The sequence below is a fragment of the Dreissena polymorpha genome, chromosome 8 (assembly GCF_020536995.1).
Source record: "Dreissena polymorpha isolate Duluth1 chromosome 8, UMN_Dpol_1.0, whole genome shotgun sequence".
NCBI classification, from domain to species: Eukaryota; Metazoa; Mollusca; class Bivalvia; order Myida; family Dreissenidae; genus Dreissena; species Dreissena polymorpha.
Window position 1 is genome coordinate 56856096 of NC_068362.1, and position 21719 is coordinate 56877814.

Here is a 21719-nt window from a genome sequence, read left to right on the forward strand (position 1 = left end):
ATTAAATTAACGATTTGAAGACAATTAACATGTTGAAGAAAAACGATTGTTACGATGTAAATTTAGCCTATATGTCGACCAGTGTCTGCAACTAAATGTTAAACTTGCAATAAAACAACTTACTACAAGTTGTTTAAAGAACTCCGTACATAGATGTTGTGATCATTTAGTAAGACAGTGTAATTATAAACAGTAGCAACTAGCTTCATACAATAATAAATTGTCTGTTAATTGTTGTCCTATGATAAATATTTTATACGCTAGTAAAAAACCAGCATTGCTTATTTATAAAATTGTATCAAGTATAATATATTGTTTCGAATAAACTGCATACTATTCAGTATTATTCTTGTTTTTCATAATGCATTGAATGGATTATGATACATAAGGAATTCATTAAACAGTTTTTCAAAAGATAACTTCACTTTGTAGCTACATAATACGTAAATATTCTTGTAAGTTGATGACAGTGTTTAAGCATTACTGATTGTGTTACTAGTCTTTTATGTGCAAATAAATGATGTGAAGTGTTCACTTCTTTATATTGTATCGCAATGCATTTCCATATCAGTTTTATATATGGACTGAATATACTTACATAATTTACATGCTTCTTCTAAGCCTAGACAGACTGACATATAAATAAGCTCATATGATTACTGAAATATATGTGTGTGTTGTTTGTGTTATTAGAATGTATCAATTAAAAAAAATGGATGATATAACCTTATGTTTGTTTGCATTTAAATATTTACCATACACCTACAAACTAAGTGTGTGCAGTTTAGACTGTGATTTTTGAATTACTACAAAATGGTTTGTTCTTAGTGGAAACATAATTTAAACTATGCGACAATAGTTTGCAAAAGAAAACTTTAACCTTGTGAGATACCGGTATTTATGAAATATTTCAATTGCAAAAAAAAAACAAGTAGGATATCCTTCAGTTCACATAATTATACATTGATAATCCTGTTAATCACAATTGATCAGACACATTACATTATTTGATTATGTTAAATCAGTTTATGATTGAATCAACAGCTTTATTTGACTTGAGACATTTAATGAAATAACCTGTTTCCTGGATAGGACCAGTACTTGGCATCTTAAGGGTGATCTAAAGAACATTTCCACTTAAGGGATCAATGCCGAGACCCCCAAGTCACTAAGTGGACACCATATCTACTACGCCGCAGCCACCGAACCAGCTTTGAATTCCAGAGGCTGAAAAAGCACACAATTATTAGATATAAAATGTAAAAGCTTGGCAGATGTAAAACGTTTTTTTTCATCAAGCAAAACATAAGATTTATTTTGGCTGAGTTACTTTATTATTGAAACAATTATAATGTTTTTTACACAATAATGTCCAAATATTTATTACGATACGTAGTTATAAAATAAGCTTTTGCCCGTAAATTAGGTAGCACCTATTATCATATTAAAGTTTATATGTGCATTTCAATATTATAGTTTTATAGCATTTTATGTGGTGCAATATAAGTGTACTCTAGTAAATTTGAAATTATGTAATGGCATTCCTCTCAGCATACACACAGAGTTCCAGATAACTTTTTCAGCAAAATCTTGGTTTACACTCTAGTAAAAAATCCAGCCTTAAAGTGTATTATTAATTCGTTTTTACCGGTAAGTATAATATTTGGCACATCAGCATTTAGGTTTATAGTCTAAGAAGAGCTCATGACAATTGCCGGGTTACAGCAGACTATTTGCGAAAAAAGGACCAGATAATTGAAAACGTTTGGCTTTTATTGTTTTAAAGATGGTCTGTAAATCATAATAACGTCAAAGTGCTGTTGATTTCATAATTTTAATGAGGGCCTAGACGAGTGAGAACTCATTGATCAAATGTTTACAATATATGCATTGATACTGAGTTTTACGCATGATCACAAATTTTGAATTCTTATTTTATTTTTTCAATGTACGCACATAATGTAAGTTTGTTACTGAACTTTTTATCATTTTGTACGACTTTAAGCGTCTGATCTGGAGCTCTGCATACATGTATTAGTAGCATACAAGCATATTAAAATATATCCATAGATTTTCTTTGGTTATTGATGGTAAATTGCTGTACAAAAAATATGGTTAGTCATTAACAAAAACAAGAAATATCTTTTAAAATATATTCGGCGTGTAGTTTCTGTACCACTTATCGTAAAAAAAAGTTCTGTTACAGTAAAACATTTGTGTATTATAACATTACGTTTCAGCATATATATTCAAAACTTGACATGCTCTTTAATTACACCCTGCTCTTTAATGACACATGTATATCATACCAAACTTTGTATTTCGTTTTTTCCTTTCCTAAGTTAAGGATGTTAAGTGTACGGGCGTGATTTTACATTGCCATATGCATGAACATATAATTTTTACCCTTTTGATTGTTTTTTTCTCTAATTCAATAAGCTTAGGCATGTTTGTTCGTTAAGAACGTCCATAATTTCACTATGATTCTCGAAAGTATGCATAAGCACATAGCCGCACCCGTGTATTTAACGTATGTCGAAACCTTCGTTTTTAAATAAGAACCTAGGCTATCGCCGTTTGATGCACATTTTATTATTACTTGGGTTCTGATGAAAACCTATGATATCGAATTAAAACTTGGGTTCTGGAAGCCATGTGCGATCTTCAAGCGAGAACCTAGGTTCTCAGTAAAAAACATAGTTTCTTGGGATTATACGTCGAACCGCTTGCCATAGCTTAGCGCTGCTAATAATTGTAAATTATCCAAGACCTCCGAAATATTTGTGACTAAAACAATAATAAATATTTTTTATACCCCAATAACGTTGCTAGTATTTTTTTCTGTGAGGATTCTAATCGTCCCTTGAAGTGTACAACAATGGTGATACATATAAGGATTGTATGCATTGTAAAAGGGTCATACGACGGCTAGGGCGGTATTTTAATTTCTAAATAAATTTATCCATTACAATAAAATTATTTAATGATTTCTCAAAACACATGCCTTGTTGTTTAAATATTCGGTTAAAAGGTGTATTTTGATACTTATAACAAGCGCTGTCTCCATAGGAAGACATATGCCCACGATAAACGCTTTGATAGAAATTATGAGCATTTTTCGAAACCTAAACGCAGTTTTCAAAACCTAAACGCGGACACTAACTTCAAGGGGTTAACATGTGTGTGCGTATGGAAAGGCCTTGTCCATACACACATGCATACCAAATATGAATGTTACATCTTAAGCCAATTAAAAGTTATGAATATTTTTCGAAACCTAAACGCAAAGTGTGACGGACGGACAGACGGACAGTGCGATCACTATATGCCGCCCTTCGGGGGCATAAAAAGTTGTTCCCGGAACAATTTTCGCAGGCACAAGCAAATCGAAGTACACGTAAAGGTAAAATATTTATGAATGAAATGTACATGAGCGTCAAGGTGCACGTTTTATAGTTTATTATAGTCTCATCCAATATTTACAATTTTCACAATGCATATATAAAACATAAAGCTATAGATACAACATTGGCCATTCGTAAAAGGAATTATAAGAGACTTTTTCAACGCTTATCAATGTACTTTACATGACTATCATGACTATACATGGTAAAAACTACATTACCACCACCGACCCTATCAAGAATGCCATACACTTCCAATATAGTGTCCGTCATTACAAAATGCATTATTGCGCAAACAATTACACATCTTAAAAGATCCTCCAATCACCATGGTCATTCATTGATTAAGATGAATCGTGGTGATAATATAAATCTCCAATGTAATATAAACTTAAAATCAGTTTTCATAATGTATTTAGTAAAATTGCTAGCCATACGTAAGCTTGAAGGGAAGTAACTCGAACCATATTGCCAACCATTTTTAAGCCCTAAAGAGTAACCTTTCTTCAATTTCATTCAAATGTTTTAGCAAGCAAGTTTATTGCATTGTTATAGTCCCAGTCTATATACAATGTATTGTACAAATGTCTTTCAACATTCATAAAATAGATACATGGCACTCTATATGATCTTTCAACAAAAGACTTATAAGGGACTTTAATGTACATACATGTTATTCATTATTTACACTGATAAAAACATCAGTAAATTGATACAGTCTCACCTATGTACTTTTAAAATGTATTAAAACTAATACATGACTATTTTTATGCAATAATAGAAAAGTATATTACATATTTAGATATAATAGTTTTAAAAACAGATTATAACCTGCACTATACTATACACGTCTTATTCACAGAATAAACTTTGCGTAAGAAATTTTGAGAATGCTGCTACTCTAAATAATATCCAGAATTTAGAAATTCTAAATTTAATAAATACAATACAGCTTGCATGCGGACTCGCAATTGGTGGTTACATATTTTAAAAGTGAAATAGTGGTTGGAATAGCATACATTCTCCAACTGAACATTCAGCATAAGATCTTAATGTGAATACTCACTAACAATACTGGTCTTTTAATGGTACTTCGGTGTAGAAAATATTGACGGTTGCGATCTATGTGGGGTCTGAGTTTTAATACATATATATATAAATATATATATATATATATATATATATATATATATATATATATATATATGATCAAAATGTGTGATTTTGACCTTTGTGTGTGACTTTGACCATGACCCTAGCAACCTGTATCCTATATTTGAAACTCAGCTAGATAATGGAGAACAATTGTGACAGTTATTACAGAATTCCTTGATGTATAGTAAAGGAATTACCAAATAATGATTAATTCATCAAATTTGTGATCTTTGACCTCAATGTGTGACCTTGACCTTAGCCCCTAGGATTATGGGTGTTGAATGTGAAACAACCCCAGATGATTGGAATAACTATGGCAAGTTGCATGGCTCTGGCTCATGTGTTAATGGAGATAAAGCTCTAAGCTTCTATCAAAAAGCATTTTTTCAAGATACAAAGGGCCATGACCTTAGCCCCTAGAATTAAAGATGTTGAATGTGAAGCACCCATAGATGATTGAGAAACACCAATGGCAAGTTTCATGGCTCTGGCTCATGTGTTAGTGAAGATAAAGCTCTAAGCTTATATTAAAAAGCATTTTTTCAAGATACAAAGGACCATAACTCTGTTTTTAACAGATGGTGTGCATCATCCTCTTATCCATATAATATACTCATACCAAGTTTAAATGAAATCCGCTAAAGCACTTACAAGATATGGCTCTGGACGACGGACGGACGGAAGGACGGACAGACAACGCCAAAACAATATCCCTCCGCCTATTACTGGGGATAACAAATGCCTACAAAATGTTAACGACTTAAGTAAGGCTAACAGGTATATACTTTAAATACAATATTTAAATGGTTCACTTTTTTGCAAATAGGACTAGATGGTGAATAATAAAAAACATTTATTAGAAACAAGATGGTAACATTTCAAACAATGTACAAAGCAAAAAATACACTTTCATGTTATGGTACAATTCTGCTTTAACATGTTATACAATTTAACAACCGACGTTTAAACATGTGTTCAATTTAGGAACTAATCAGAACACAGAGCCCAATACTTACAACTAATAAAGAAAGGAAATGAAATTAAGCATTCTACTAAAACTAAATTAAGAGTGAAGGTAGGTAACAACAGTTTTTCATTTCAGAAACTACAGAAGTGAACTGCCAATAACGTGTATACAATGATTTAGTGACAATGGTTTTGCTCTATGGGACATATATATTTGAACTAGTTATATGCAGGTGAAGTGTATCTGAACAGTTTTAAAAGATAACAGTGAAAATAAGGGACATTCGGCTATATACAACACAGGATTAATTTGTACCTGTATTTAAATTAGTATAAACCTGCATTTTAAACATACTGTTCTTTGAGTAGTACATCATAATGTAGCCTAGATAGTATTATACATGTAACACTGTTCTATGTGAATTGGGAATCAAAACAAAACTATTCATTTCATGATCTACATATATTTTTGAAGTGAATATATGTAGTACATATATTTTTGTAATACATTATCTATAATTTAAGCTTAATAAAAAAAATTCCATGACTTTTTCATTCACAGTGTTTGAATTTGTATCATATTGCCTTTAGTTTAACGTTTAGTTGCTGTTGTTCAAGAAAAGATATTAATTGATTCCAAATAGGCTGGATGTGTTTGCACTCCCAAAAAAGATGTTCTATTGTTTCGATGTTTTCACCGCAGAAGTCACACAGATTTGAGTTAGTTAATTTGCATTTAAAGAGATATTTATTTGTAGCTATAATTCTATGGATGTATTTATATTGAAAATTTCTCAGTGTGCTTTCAATAGTTGCTTTATATGGCATGGTAAATATGTGTTTCCAATTAAGTTCATGTTCTTCAAAAAGGACTTGCCTTTTATTTTGGCTTTTGGAGTTTTCTGTAGGGTTTTTAATTTGTAGTGTGTAAAATATTTTATTTGTTTTGTTTTTTCTTCTAAGTATGTTTTCTACGAATGTTGTTTAAGTACATCGTGTAATAGTTTTGTTTGAGAAAATCACCAAAATGATGTCCATTCCCAGTTTGATGTCTTATTCCCATTTCACTCTAATGTTAGTTTATCTTTCTAAAATATTTTTGTTTATTTTTTTTTAATCTTATAAGATCATTGTGAATTTACAACAAAACACACAAGTCCAGTATGCTTTCTTCCGACTTTATACAACTCATCATTTTTCATAACTCTTCTTCTGTTGTTCTTTTTTTTCTCTTTAAAAAATATATATATTAGCACATCTTGTATAACATGTCTGAACGTTATTGCTTTGTACAATCACTATGTTGTATGATCATATACATGCATACAGTGTATGTATTATATTGAATAAAAAAAAAATAAAAAAAAATAAAACTGCATATTATGCACTTTTGATAAAACACAATTTATTCCCAAATTGATGTCTTATTCCCAATTCACATAATACAGTGTTCTGTATAAATTTCATAGATAAACAACACACACACTAGGCCACTGTGCCACTTTAAGGATTAGACGATGCAAGATACAACCTTTTATTTATTATTGGTATATAGTACTAATAAAAGTTAACAATATCTATGTTAATGTACAGCTATGGACGGACCACAAACTGATTATTACAAAATATCTAATATTAAGCTTTTTTTCCCTGTGTACATGCTATTATTAAGGAAAACATTGCACATTGCTTTTAAATAACTTTCTTTAAACCAGACCTGAAAATTGAAATATTGACATACTGACCAACTAAGCAATTTTTGAAAACAGGTTGAAATTTGCAAGCCACAAAGGGATTCCACGGATCTTCCAATTCCTATGAGTGCTCTACTGCAGCTAACCAGGCAGTAAACGGTTCCTCATACATAAGCTTTATAACCCGTTCATAAACTTGCAGCACAAACACAATGAATTTTAAAACATCTGATATCTCAAGACCCGTTAAGGCTCTAAAAAGACAAAATTAAGACACACATTAATTTTTTGATTGTACATAGTTGGATTCTAGATGATGCTTTTGTAGAGAGCTGGAGTTGCCGTTTCAGGTTCTAGGAGCATATCTTTTCAAGTTTCAAGTGTTTAACTCTCTTGTTTTATATTGTTAGGCAAAGTCAGGAAATCATATTGCTCACAGGAAACTTGAATGCATTCTTGTCTTTCCTTCCAAAAGAATACTCTTGATTTCACAACCATTGATGGACTCTGAAAATATAATTTGACAATTGTTAAGGAGTCTCTATTATACCATTACAAATGTTTAAATGTATAAAAACAAATTTAGTTGAACATGATTGTTTACAACTGTTTTACAATTGTTTGTTTAAATGTTTTATGACAATGTACAACATTTTACACTATTTTGAGTTTCAGTAATACAGTCCACCAGAACAATGTATAAAAGATAGTTGTTTAAAAAGTGACAATCTTATTGAGATAAAATGACTGAATGGATAAATACAAAAAAAGATAATATAACCTAAACTAATAAGATATTTTAGAGTAAGCTCAATAAACTCAATGTTGGAAAGTAAAAATTGTTATATTTTTTTCAAATAGCCATTTGGAAATATGCTTCCCCTGGTTATAGTTAACATGCATACTCAATTTGAACACCATGTCTTATTTCTCTGAAAAAATACAGACATAAACTGCCTAATAGAAATTGAAATGTCCTGATTAAAGCTATACTGTTTTACTATTAATTAAAGCTAATGTTTATGTTAATGTTTATTTAAAGTTAATTAAATACAGTGTCTTTATGTTGCCAAAAATTTGCTCATAATATCATAAATAATTATTGTCTTAAACCTAGTTATATCAATTTATTACATACTATTTTACTTTTACTGTGTTTTAATATTGTAGCTGGTATTGTTTAATTGCTTAAGTTTCGTACAGCATTTTTATTTATATCACACAATTTTAGATTATTAATCCTTTAATTAATGCTGCATAATAGTATCAATCACTCTTATATTTTTTATCTATTGAATGTACATAAATATGTTTTGTACAACACCATTGAGTATAATTATATAAAAAGGTGTTTCATCAAATTAGCAAATTTCAAGTTTCAAAGCTAAAACATAGTCCCACACAGATTTAAAGCAGGGCTTTGGGATAACAAATAAAACTCGAACAGGCAGCTGGGTAATCCACAACAGGGACAACTAGGCCAAGAAAAGAAATTGTTTTCAAAAGCCGACAGACTCTTTTTGTGTGCGGAGCAGACCCTAAGCATTTTATTGCCGTTTAAAATAAAAAGTACTTGTTTTTTATTTCTTTTTTACTTTTTATCATATCTCACAAACATGATTAGGCCAACTTCTTAGTATATGGAAAGAATGTTATATTGGCAGTTGGGAGATTTTTGTCTCTGGATATCTTTGTTTCAGTAGGAGTAGCTTGTGTATAAAATAAAAATCATTTAAAAAAGGAAATGCCAACCTACCTACTCTAATTCATATTGAAATATTTGTTTTGCAATATTAGTGGAAACAAACAACTTTTGTACGCACTAGTAAAATTAACATTATTGTGCAGTTTTTAATCACTATTGTCACAATTAATTTAGTCCAAATATTATCAAGATAATGAGTACTGTTTGCAATAATGAGCTATGAAAACAGACAATTTACCTTTAAGGATTACATGTATAGTGACTATACATGTAACCCTTAAAGCTAAATTGTCAACAAGAGACTCTTTTGAGTTTGTAAGGCACATACAAAAATTGCATTTTCATATCCTGCAACATTGTTTGCAAAATTTAAAACAGACTGACAGAATTTTGACTCCGTCTAAACAAACACATCTAAATTGTCAAAATCTACAGTAACAGGAAACAGTGTTGATGCAATGTATTTTACAAAAAAATAAATATTTGTGTTTTTTAACCGTTTAAAAAAAAATTGGGGGGATGGGGTGGGTGGGGGGGGGGTATAATAGTGTGAGGGTGTGGTGGTTATTTTGTGAGATGATCTTAAAAAAAAAAATTAGGGGGGGGAGGGGATTCTTGGGTGCGATGGTTGGACGGTATTTCAAAAATAAAATAATAAAAATAAATATTTGTTTTTTAACCGTTTCAAAAACAAATAATTTGGGGGTAGGTGGGGTGGGGTGGGGGTATAATAGTGTGAGGGTGTGGTGGTCAACATCATAAAATCAACATCATCGCCACATAAAAGATGATGAAAACATGGAAATAATGACGTTCAAATGATGGTTTTCATTTGTGCCAGGTCATTTCAAAATCCATTATTTATTATATAGGAAACTTCAAACTGAAATAGCAATTGTCAAGCTGTTTCATGACTTAAGTTGATTTTGACTCTTAGTTAGTTGACCTTGGCATTTGACCTTGACCTGAGAGGTGGACAGATGCAAGACACCTTGTCTTTATATGGTTTATATTTGTGCCAAGTTATGTTTAAATCCATCATAATATATGGCAAATGTATGGCTTAGACAAGTTTTTTGATAAGAATATGAAATGATATCTATGGTTTAACAAGCACAATCATTTAATGTACAATAATGTTCATGAAATAAATTGGGCTTAATGCACTGGGTTTAATGCCCATGTCAAACACAGCTCTTATGAATTTAAATATTTAAACAAGAGCACCGCTTTGCAGGTGCTGACCGCTCATCTATTTTCTTTTTAAAGGTGAAGGGACTCTCAATTTCAATCACAAAGGAAGGAGGGGTGGAGTGAAGAGGGGTGTATAGTGTGGGGGGTGTGGACATTTATTACATTATCTTCCAAAAATGCAAAAAAAAAAAATTGGGAGTGGGGGGGGGGTGGGGGGGGAGGGGATTCTTGGGTGCGATGGTTGGACGGTATTTCAAAAATAAAATAATAAAAATAAATATTTGTGTTTTTTAACTGTTAAAAAAAATGGGGGGAGGGTGGGGGGGGGGGGTATTGTGTGAGGGTGTGGTGGTCATTTGTAAGATGATCTTAAAAAAAATTAGTGGGGGGGATTCGGGGGGGGGGGGAGGGCACAGGGGATGGTTTGGGTGGAGTCTATTGTGGTATGTCAGTATGTTAGCAAAATTTAATAATTTTACCTTGAGAGTCAAGGTCATTCAAAGGTCAAGGTAAAATTCAACTTGCCAGGTACAGTAACCTCATGATAGCATGAAAGTATTTGAAGTTTAAAAGCAATAGCCTTGATACTTCAGAAGTAAAGTAGACCGAAACACAAAATTTAACCATATGTTCAAAGTTACTAAGTCACAAAAGGGCCATTATTCCGTAAAAATGACAACCAGAGTTATGCAACTTGTCCTTTTACTGTCTCCTTATGATAGTTTGCGAGTGTTCCAAGTATAAAAGCAATATCTATGATACTTTAGGGGTAAAGTGGACCAAAACACAAAACTTAACCAAATTTTCAATTTTCTAAGTATAAAGGGCCCATAATTCCGTCCAAATGCCAGTCAGAGTTACATTACTTTGCCTGCACAGTCCCGTCATGATAGTTAATAAGTGTTGCAAGTATGAAAGCAATAGCTTTGATACTTAAGGAATAAAGTGGACCTAAACACAAAACTTTACCAAATTTTCAATTTTCTAAGTATAAAAAGGGCACATAATTCTGTCAAAATGCCAGTCAGAGTTACATAACTTTGCCTGCACAGTCCCCTTATGATAGTAAGTAAATGTTGCAAGTATGAAAGCAATAGCTTTGATACTTAAGGAATAAAATGGACCTAAACACAAAACTTAACCAAAATTTTCAATTTTCTAAGTATAAAAAGGGCACATAATTCTGCCAAAATGCATGCCAGAGTTATCTAACTTTGCCTGCCCAGTCCCCTCATGATAGTAAGTAAGTGTACCAAGTTTGAACGTATTAGCATTGATACTTTCTGAGAAAATGGGACCTAAAGGCAAAACTTAACCGGACGCCAACGCCGACGCTGATGCCAAGGTGATGACAATAGCTCTCTTTTTTTCAAAAAATAGATGAGCTAAAAATGTACAAAAAAACTAATGTAAACTAAATGTTTTTATTTTTTATTTATTTAAATTTCACTTATTGTCCTTTAAGTACTTACACAGTTGTGTATTGTTCAAGGTCAAAATAGGAATAACAAAAAAAAAATTGGGGGGGGGGATGGGGTGGGGGGTAAAATAGTGTGAGGGTGTGGTGGTCATTTGTGAGATGATCTTATAAAAAAAAAATTAGGGTGGGGGATGGGGGAAGAGGGGATTCTTGGGTGTGATGGTTGGACGGTATTTCAAAAAATAAAATAATAAAAATAAATAATTGTGTTTTTTAACCGTTTCAAAAAAAAATTTGGGGGTTGGGTGGGGGGGATAGTGTTAGGGTGTGATGGTCATTTGTGAGATGATCTTAAAAAAAAAAAATTTAGATTGAAGGTGGGGGGGGGGAGTGGATTCTTGGGTGCGATGGTTGGACGGCATTTCAAAAAATAAAACAAAGGCTGTTTGTAAAACATGCATGCCCCCCATATGGGCTGTCCATTGTAGTGGCAGCCATTGTGTGTATACAATATTTGTCACTGTGACCTTGACCTTTGACCTAGTGACCTGAAAATCAATAGGGGTCATCTGCGGGTCACGATCAATGTACCTATGAAGTGTCATGATCCTAGGCAAAAGCGTTTTTGAGTTATCATCCGAAAATCATTTTACTATTTAGGGTCACCGTGACCTTGACTTTTGACCTTGTGACCTCAAAATCAATAGGGGTCATCTGCAAGTCATGATCAATCTACCCATGAAGTTTCATGATCCTAGGCGAATGCGTTCTTGAGTTATCATCAGTAAACCATTTTACTATTTCGGGTCACCGTGACCTTGACCTTTGACCTAGTGACCTCAAAATCAATAGGGGTCATCTGCAAGTCATGATCAATCTACCCATGAAGTTTCATGATCCTAGGTGTATGCGTTCTTGAGTTTTCATTCAAAAACCATTTTACTATTTCTGGTCACCGTGACCTTTGACCTAGTGACCTCAAAATCAATAGGGGTCATAAGCGAGTCATGATCAATGTACCTATGAAGTTTCATGATCCTAGGCCCAAGCGTTCTTGAGTTATCGTCTGACAACCACCTGGTGGACGGACCGACAGACCGACCGACAGACCGACATGAGCAAAGCAATATACCCCCTCATCTTCGAAGGGGGGCATAATAATAAAAATAAATATTTGTGTTTTTTAATCGTTTTAAAAAAAAATGGGGGGTGGGGTGGGGGGGTATAGTGTGAGGGTGTGGTGGTCATTTGTGAGATGATCTTAAAAAAAAAATTAAGGGAGGGGGGGGGGGGGATTCGGGGGGGGGGGGGCGGGGGAGGGCAAGGGGGATGGTTTGGGTGGAGTCTATTGTGGTATATCAGGTAAGAGTAGTTTTGTCAAAATATCAATCAAATCTAATCATAAATAAAGAAGTTATGGCAATTTTAGGAAAATTTAAAAATTTCACCTTGAGAGGCAAGGTCATTCAAAGGTCAAGGTAAAATTCAACTTGCCAGGTACAGTAACCTCATGATAGTATGAAAGTATTTGAAGTTTAAAAGCAATAGCCTTGATACTTCAGAAGTAAAATAGACCGAAACACAAAATTTAACCATATGTTCAAAGTTACTAAGTCACAAAAGGGCCATTATTCCGTAAAAATGACAACCAGAGTTATGCAACTTGTCCTTTTACTGTCTCCTTATGATAGTTTGCGAGTGTTCCAAGTATAAAAGCAATATCTATGATACTTTAGGGGTAAAGTGGACCAAAACACAAAACTTAACCAAATTTTAAATTTTCTAAGTATAAAGGGCCCATAATTCCGTTCTTATGCCAGTCAGAGTTACATAACTTTGCCTGCACAGTCCCCTTATGATAGTTAATAAGTTTTGCAAGTATGAAAGCAATAGCTTTGATACTGTAGGAATAAAGTGGACCTTAACACAAAACTTAACCAAATTTTCAATTTTATAAAAAGGGCACATAATTCTGTCAAAATGCCAGTCAGAGTTACATAACTTTGCCTGCACAGTCCCCTTATGATAGTTAGTAAGTGTTGCAAGTATGAAAGCAATAGCTTTGATACTTAAGGAATAAAATGGACCTAAACACAAAACTTAACCAAAATTTTCAATTTTCTAAGTATAAAAAGGGCACATAATTCTGTCAAAATGCACGCCAGAGTTATCTAACTTTGCCTGCCCAGTCCCCTCATGATAGTAAGTAAGTGTACCAAGTTTGAATGCAATAGCATTGATTCTTTATGAGAAAAGTGGACCTAAACGCAAAACTTAACCGGACGCCAACGCCGACACAGACGCCGACGTGATGACAATAGCTCATAACTTTTTTTCAAAAATAGATGAGCTAATAAAAGGAAACGTTTTAAGGGCACAGTAGTTGGGGGGGGGACAATAATTTTTTAATAGACAATTTCAAAAGGGCCATAACTCGGTGAAATATCATCTGACCAGAACCCGATGATAATATGCATATCTCCTCTTGGTCGTGAAGCTTCCCATAAAGTTTCATTGAATTCCGGTCATTATTTGCTGAGAACTGACCCGGACAGGAATTGCACTATATGTACAGTTAATGAAAATTTTAAGGGCCATAACTCTGTGAAAAATCATCCGACCAGAAACCGCTGATAATATGCACATCTTCTCTTGGTAGTTAAGCTTCCCATAAAGTTTCATTGAATTCCCGTCATTAGTTGCTGAGAAATAGCCCGGACAAAAATTGTGCACGGACGGACACATGCACAGACACACGGATGGACGGAAGGACAGACGAAGCGGCGACTATATGCTCTCCCCAAAATTTTTCGGGGAAGCAGAATAAATTAACAAGTATAAATAAGCTAAAATTACATATTGGATTACTTTTGTTATTTTACGAGTCATATTCATTCATATATAATCCAGTGTCCGACAAATCCATTGCCCGGAGCCCGGGGGCTACCAAAATGTTTCATCGGGCTACTGACATTTTCCAGCTGACGCCCGCCGGGCTACTATAAATCTATAAGAGCGGTAGCCCGGTTTATTGACAGACATACATAGAATAAACACGCTGACCATGTGTTTTTGCACTGTGTATTGCGTATAATCCGATAACAAAGTGCAATCAATTATCTAATCAGTCACCGATCACTTGCGGTAATGTCTTAAACAGTAACAGTGTATTTTAATCATCCAATCAGAATCAACATTTGTCGTCTGCTAATAATATAATGAGAGCCGGTTGGATAATTGGCGCACATGATGCAACATCATTTCGCAGTTTGGAATTCTTTGTTAACCGCAACAATGAGTAATAGCGACAACGTTTTTGATGTCGTTAAATATACAAGGACGCCAAACATTAAATAAATCAAAACAATAGCGGATTCTTCAAAACGGTAACGAAACCGAAAACGAATATAAATGACAACTTTGTGAACGCGGTTAACACCTGCTAATTAGTTTGCATTGTCAATTAATAATTGGATTAATATACTGTTAATCAATAATCCCATATATGCCCGATTTATATTTTTAAAACCAAATTATGGGTGGGTAATATAGACGATAAGAGTCATAAACACAAACGTTTGAAATTTTCTAAAGTGTCAAATGAATTTCGGCATATGGTTCTATTTAAAGATATGATGAAATAAGCTCCCAATCAGGACCGTTGTATTGCAACATGCGTAAATAACCTGCCACGGTTTGCACGCGTTGTGTACAGCTATTTTAGGTTACAAAATTCTACATTTAAGAACTGAATTTCTTTGTCCTGATAAAAAGCGCGCGAAAATATGCGTGGGTGTATTTATTTGTAAATAAAATTTTGTAGCGGGTACAACATTGAGATCATTTAATTTCCATTAAAAGTTTCGTTGTGAATTTTAACTAAAGTACCGGGGTATCTCGCGAATTATTTGGCATCGACATTTTCTCTTAATAAAATATCATGTAAACACGCTGTATCGATACCGTTACGCTGTATCAGTTCCTTCATTATTGAAACAATTATTGTATTGTATAATGACTGCACACAAGTGTCGTAACATACGGATGCAATACGTAAATTCGGACAGTACTTAAAGTCGAACACAAGTAAATAAATGATTTAATACTCTTGATTTCTTGAAACTCGGTATTTGTTGTTAAAAAGGGCAATTGCATTGATTAACACCATACGAGTCAATTGTATTGATCATCTAAACGCTTTATTTACGTTTACGACTTAACGTGCTGTCCGAATTTAAGTACACATACATGTGCACTTACATGTAATATCTACATGTAGTATATGATTTTCTTTGGTACATTTACATTTAAGTACACGGTGCCTGTACTGTAACATTAATTTACGATATTGACTGTGTACATCAGACTACTTGCTGTTTTATGTATATGCATGTATACATATTATGTATATGTAAATGAAGAAATAAAATAAAGATGAAAACCTGCCTCTTATCATTTTGTTTGAAAATTTTATGGGCTACCAAATATTTTTATTGGTAGCCCAGTGGGCTACCTAAAATATAAGAAATTTGTCGGACACTGTATAATCATTATAGGAAATCCGCGAAACAGCGCATGTGAGGCCCAGTCATTTGAGCAAGTAAGAAAAAAAAAGATGTGAGTTCCATGAAAATTAAAGATTAACTTATGAAGTGTAGATCATGAATGTGTAATAATGAATCAACAATCCATCTTAACATAAATGATACAATTCATTCTTAAGATTTTTTTTATGAAACTATTAGTTCCAACAGAACCATGTCTGATGTGCAGTATACACAGTACATGCTCTTTAAAGAACAAACAGAAACCACATCTCTTAATGTTACAATGTTAACCTTTTATTTCATCAATTGTCTTACAAATACAAATTTTATTAACATAAAATGTATTTCATTTTCAGATAGTGTTCCACTTAATTGTTCCCTAGCTGTAGAGTTGTTGGAGAAAACCTGTATTGTTATGTTACAAAGATAATTAAATAAAGCAGTAGAATTTATTTTCACTTTGTTATAACATAATGAAACATGTAATCATCGTACGCATTGCATAAATGAATATTGTAAAAAGTGTGTCTTTAATGAAAAAAATCCACAAAAGAACAGCAAAAATTGTCAATATCCACACTTTTACAAAGATGTTGACCACACTTGACCGAAATGCAGCAGCTCATAGACAAGAAATTATTAAATTATTAAGTAATTATGAATCATTAGCAGAAACATAATGACCATCTTTCATCAACAAAGAGTCAAATATTGAATATTAACACATGTCGCCGAACATAGACAAACCACAATGACCCACCTATAGCACTTCGTGCACATGTGAGCATAAAACAGCAACTACATAAATAAGTTAATGATGTGTTGTCCATACAGGCTGCATTTTGGTCTTGTTGTGGACTGTGCAAAGCGTCATCCACTTCCTGTGCCTCAGTAAGTTGTTCAGGCAGTGGCTAATCTATCATGCATTCATGCAGCCACTGCTTGACATCACACATCGTGTCTCATGAATAAACAACCGCCAGTTTTATGTAGACACCTGTCGATAGAGAATAACAATCAATATTTACTAGTGATTTAATTACAATATCCAATTTATTATCAATACTAATGATTATTATTCATTTTATTTAATTGATTAACATCAGATATTAATTAAATTTAAGAATAAAATGGGTAAAGAAATAAATTCATAAAACAAAATTTGCAATAATCTACGGCATCCATTTTTATCAACACATGCACATGCATATGAAAGCAACTTTAAAATCTGTATCAAATGTTTTTTTAACTACATGTGTCTCCTTCACTGATGCCCCCATGTCACGTTGAGATACACAAACAAGTCCATCAGTCATTAAAAGACAAAATTTTTCATTACAAACAACTTGTGTATATATGCTCAATCTTGAAAACAAATAACAAGACAAATTCAATTACACCTTTGTGTACAGCTACAATTCATTAACACATTAAGGTCATTCAGCAGTTGCTGTTATGCAAAATCCATCCACAGATGAACAGACAGACACAGAAGACGAACAGGTGCAATGCTTAAGGCTTCCCACTGTGTATGTTTACTTAATTGTTATGATGTAGATGTGACGATTACAATTATGCTCTAAAGATTATTAAAGGCATAAAGCATTACACTTTTTATCCAATATTTTGTGGGGAGATTTATTTTGTGCTTATTAAATGGTGTCTTATGATGATTAACTGAATGTGTTTAACTGTTTTGAACTACATAAACATACATGCAGCAGGGGTGGCGAAATCTCAAAAAACTAAACTTGTCCACGGACAACCATTTAGGAAATTTAACTTGTCCGTTGCTGAACTACACTTGTCCGTTAATGTTTATATAAATTATAAACGCATTTATTGATTAATGTAAAACAATGTGGAATATACCAAAATGAGTATGATTTGCTAGTTTTGTTTATAGTTGTATTTCAATAGTACATTTATTATAGCAGTATATTATAAACAATATAAAGACTTTCTAAAACTTTTAATCTTGCAAAGCTAGTGTTATTAAAACATGTGTTGAACATCAGTATATCGTAATTGTGACAAATTAAACTAGTCCAATATGTCGACCTCATCAGACTGAGGCTCTGCGCCGCTACTATTTGATTATCATCAACTGGTAACCATTGAAAATCTGTGAGCCAAGTTTCTTGAAAAGATCTGGTGCGTTTACTTAGATCATATTTTTTATCATAATCTTTCTTAGTTTTTTTGGGAGGTGGACTGCTCAAAGCTTCGGGTTTCTGCTCCGTTGATGAAGATTTAAAAAAACTAAATATTCCAATTATTACCATTAAAGTTGTCTTAAATAACAAGGTAGACCGTGTTTTGATTATCTTACTTTGATACTTTTTATTTCCGTATGATTGAAAAAATAAAGAAACCAGTCTGTACACTGTCTAACAGTCGGGCCGAATGTTTAAAATGCGGCATGCTCTTGGTCTCTTATAGAATAAGGGAGATCACTGCGCAGGAGAGTGCCCGTATTTTAGCTTGATTGCTCCGCAAATAGCACTGACAATGTACTCGCATGTCAACATCCGGTTTTGTAAATTTTAATTACGGCTTTAATACAATGTATTTTTTTGTATACCTGCACCCGACTTTTAAAAAACTTGTTGTCCACGGACAACTTAATTGAAAAAAATCAGTTGCCCAGACAAGCAAATGTATGACTCGGGCAACTCGGACATTTGATTTCGCCACCCCTGATCATCATGTAGTGAGTTTACATACCTAAATCTACTCTTTGGCAGTCCAAAAGCCCCCTCAACCACAATACACTTGACTGGGCATTGTTGTACCTATTGTTGATAGCCGGAGTCCCCCAGTAGGTGTCCCTTGTGGTTTTCTTCCAGAAAAGTCTAATAACATATTTATAATAAGCTAAGTTTAAGTTGGAACAATCATTGGTTAAACGGTTTATGAAGGTAGCTATAGGATGCTCGAAAGCTTAACGCAATCTTAAATTCATTTAAATTATAAATTTAACATTGATATGCATATTTTATGTGTTGATACAGTGTGTACACACAAACAGAAATATAATTGAATCTTTTATGTTGTTGAAAGAAATTAAAGTAAAATTAGGTATGCACATTAAACACATTATATTTTAGTAATGTGCAATGCATTGATGTAAAAAATAAAATATTTGCATCATCATAACAGTAGTATTCCACTTTTTCCTAGCAAATACTAGCCACAGTCCCTCTAATGGTATATCCATAAAAGCACATTATTTATTGTCATACCTTCAAACCACGGACAAAGACAGAGGCGTAGTGTGTGTTGACCTAAGCCATTTTGACACAATCTCAATGAACCTGCAAATAAACTATACTTTAATATGTAAAATGTGTTTCACTAACTTTGTTGAATGATCGGGGCATCTATTTAATTCACATGTTTTATGATTTAACACTATTAGTTAAGCCACTTCTGACTGACAAGTGACATTGTACATTGCAATACAGGGTCATGAAAATAACATTGCAATTTGGCAAGAGGGTAACTAGATCAGAATATAACTTTGCTACCTTGCATCTCGCCGTGCAGTGTGAGATTTATGTTGCTCAGCTGCTGTATATATTATTGTACAATTCATAAATCTAATTTTGACAGAACATCGATATTTAAATGTTGGGATTGCAAAGTTTATGACTTATAATCGTTGGGGCAGATATTGCAGACATTATTAAGTGCATTATTTATTATTCATTAGATAGAAAAAAACTTCAAAACTTAATGCGCAAAAGGCATATCAGAATATTGCGTCGACAACTAACTTGTATAGCAGCGTCCGAAATGTGAACTATCCGAATTTTAGTTCACCGTTAACATTCAATATTTAATGACAAATGAACTGTTTTACTTAAAAAAAAACACAAAACATTTGTATTGATAGAAATTGAATAAAAATGACTAAATACTTACCTATTTAACGAATTAATTATCGAAACATCACAAATTTCATTTCCTGTTGTTGTTGTTGAATCTAGTTATGGCGTCGTTGTCGCCTATGGTCTCGTTGTGCTTTGACGACTGTTGTAGTCGTTTTTATCTATGTGCAAAAATTTCTCTTGTTGCATTTTCACTTGATACTTTTTTACACTTTATGTCATTTACATCTAAAGTCTGTTTGTTTCCATGATGAATTTGCCAAATGAATTGAACAGTTCTTCTTTTGCATGTAGAGTAATGTCCGGTATTTCTCTAACTAAAGTTGCCAGTGACATGATATATTATTTCTATGTAATATTTCTTCAGTTCTGTATTGAAGACTTGATCTTTCTTGTGAGCATTTTGAACAGTCAAATATGAAGTGTTTTTATAGTTTCTGGTGTTCTACATGCTTCACACTCCATATCTTCGCTGTTTGTAATCTTGGACCAGTGAGCCTTTAAGCGAGTATGTCCACTAAGTAATTGGTACACTACATTGAATATTTTTCTTTTTTTTCTCCAACGCAAGCTCTGGATCCCGGCTTTGGGATGCACTCTTGGATTATTTTTTTCTGAATTCAGATATTGAACTTCCCATTTTTGTATTGATTTTATTTTCATTAAATTTATTACTTCTTTTGTATCTTTCTTTTAATAACACTGATTGTCTGTTTTTGAAGTCATAATTTCTGTTGCTGCTAGTTAAGCTTGTTGATCTGCTAATTCATTGCCTTGAATATTTTTATGGCCTGGTATCCAGTGTAATTCAACAGTATTACCTCGTGCATTAATGTTTTTTTAGTTTTAGCTTGATATTAAGTATAATTTCAATGTTTCTTGTTGGAATTTCACATGCAAAAGCCGTTGTTATTGCTGCCTTGCAATCTGTGAAGATAATTATTTTCCTGTTTGTAATGTCCTGTAAATCATCCACAAAGTTTAATCCTATTTCAATTCCCACTAATTCCCCCGTGTAGTTGTTTGATATTTTTGCAACACCTTGCTTTAAAAGTATTGGCTACACATATACCCATTTAAATATATAACTGCCCCGGCTCCTGTCGGTCCTGGATTTCCAATTGTAGATCCATCCGTGAATATTAAGATTTCCTGTTGTTGTTCCTGTTCATTTCCCCGGGACGTTTAATGCAGAGAATGATATAACGAATATATTTAACGTTATCAAACATAAAAAACGTCCAATAGTATCAATATTTCTCCATCACGGAGATCGCTAAATCCTTTCTTTCTCGAAACATTCTCATCTCTCTTGGTTGACCAACGTCTAAAGCGGGTGCGGCCGCCATGTTTACGAAGGTTTACGAACGCTAAAAGTGTTCTTACCCAGTCGCAGCTTTAAGCACAAATCTTACGACATCTTAGCTGCGATTTCTTTGATAAAACGGTTCGCAGTACTTACGATAAGCGTACGACACAATCCTACGAATCTTACGTAAGATCACGCTAAGATCTGTTGATAAAACGGCCTCCAGTTGAATAGTGTTGTTAAAGATGGATCCTTGCCATACCCCGTTATTAATAAAGGCATAATTTGAATAAATGATATCAAAACTGGAAGTAGTATCAAATGTTCTTGTCGCCGTGGCGTAGTGGATATGGTGTCCACCTAGAGATTGGGAGGTCAATGGTTCTCACCCCTCTGTGGGAGCGTTCTTTAGATCTCCCCCATTGAAACCCA

At 33.3% G+C, this 21719-nt stretch overlaps 1 long non-coding RNA gene across 1 annotated transcript; it reads right to left on the reverse strand.

Moving 5' to 3' along the window:
• Positions 1–17008: 17008 nt before the first annotated feature.
• LOC127841175 (uncharacterized) lies at positions 17009–19404 on the reverse strand. Its single transcript, XR_008030747.1, has 3 exons — positions 19331–19404; positions 18813–18940; positions 17009–17082 (listed from the first exon to the last, which is right to left on the reverse strand). It is a non-coding gene; the product is annotated as an uncharacterized LOC127841175 (long non-coding RNA).
• Between the last annotated feature and the right edge of the window lie 2315 nt (positions 19405–21719).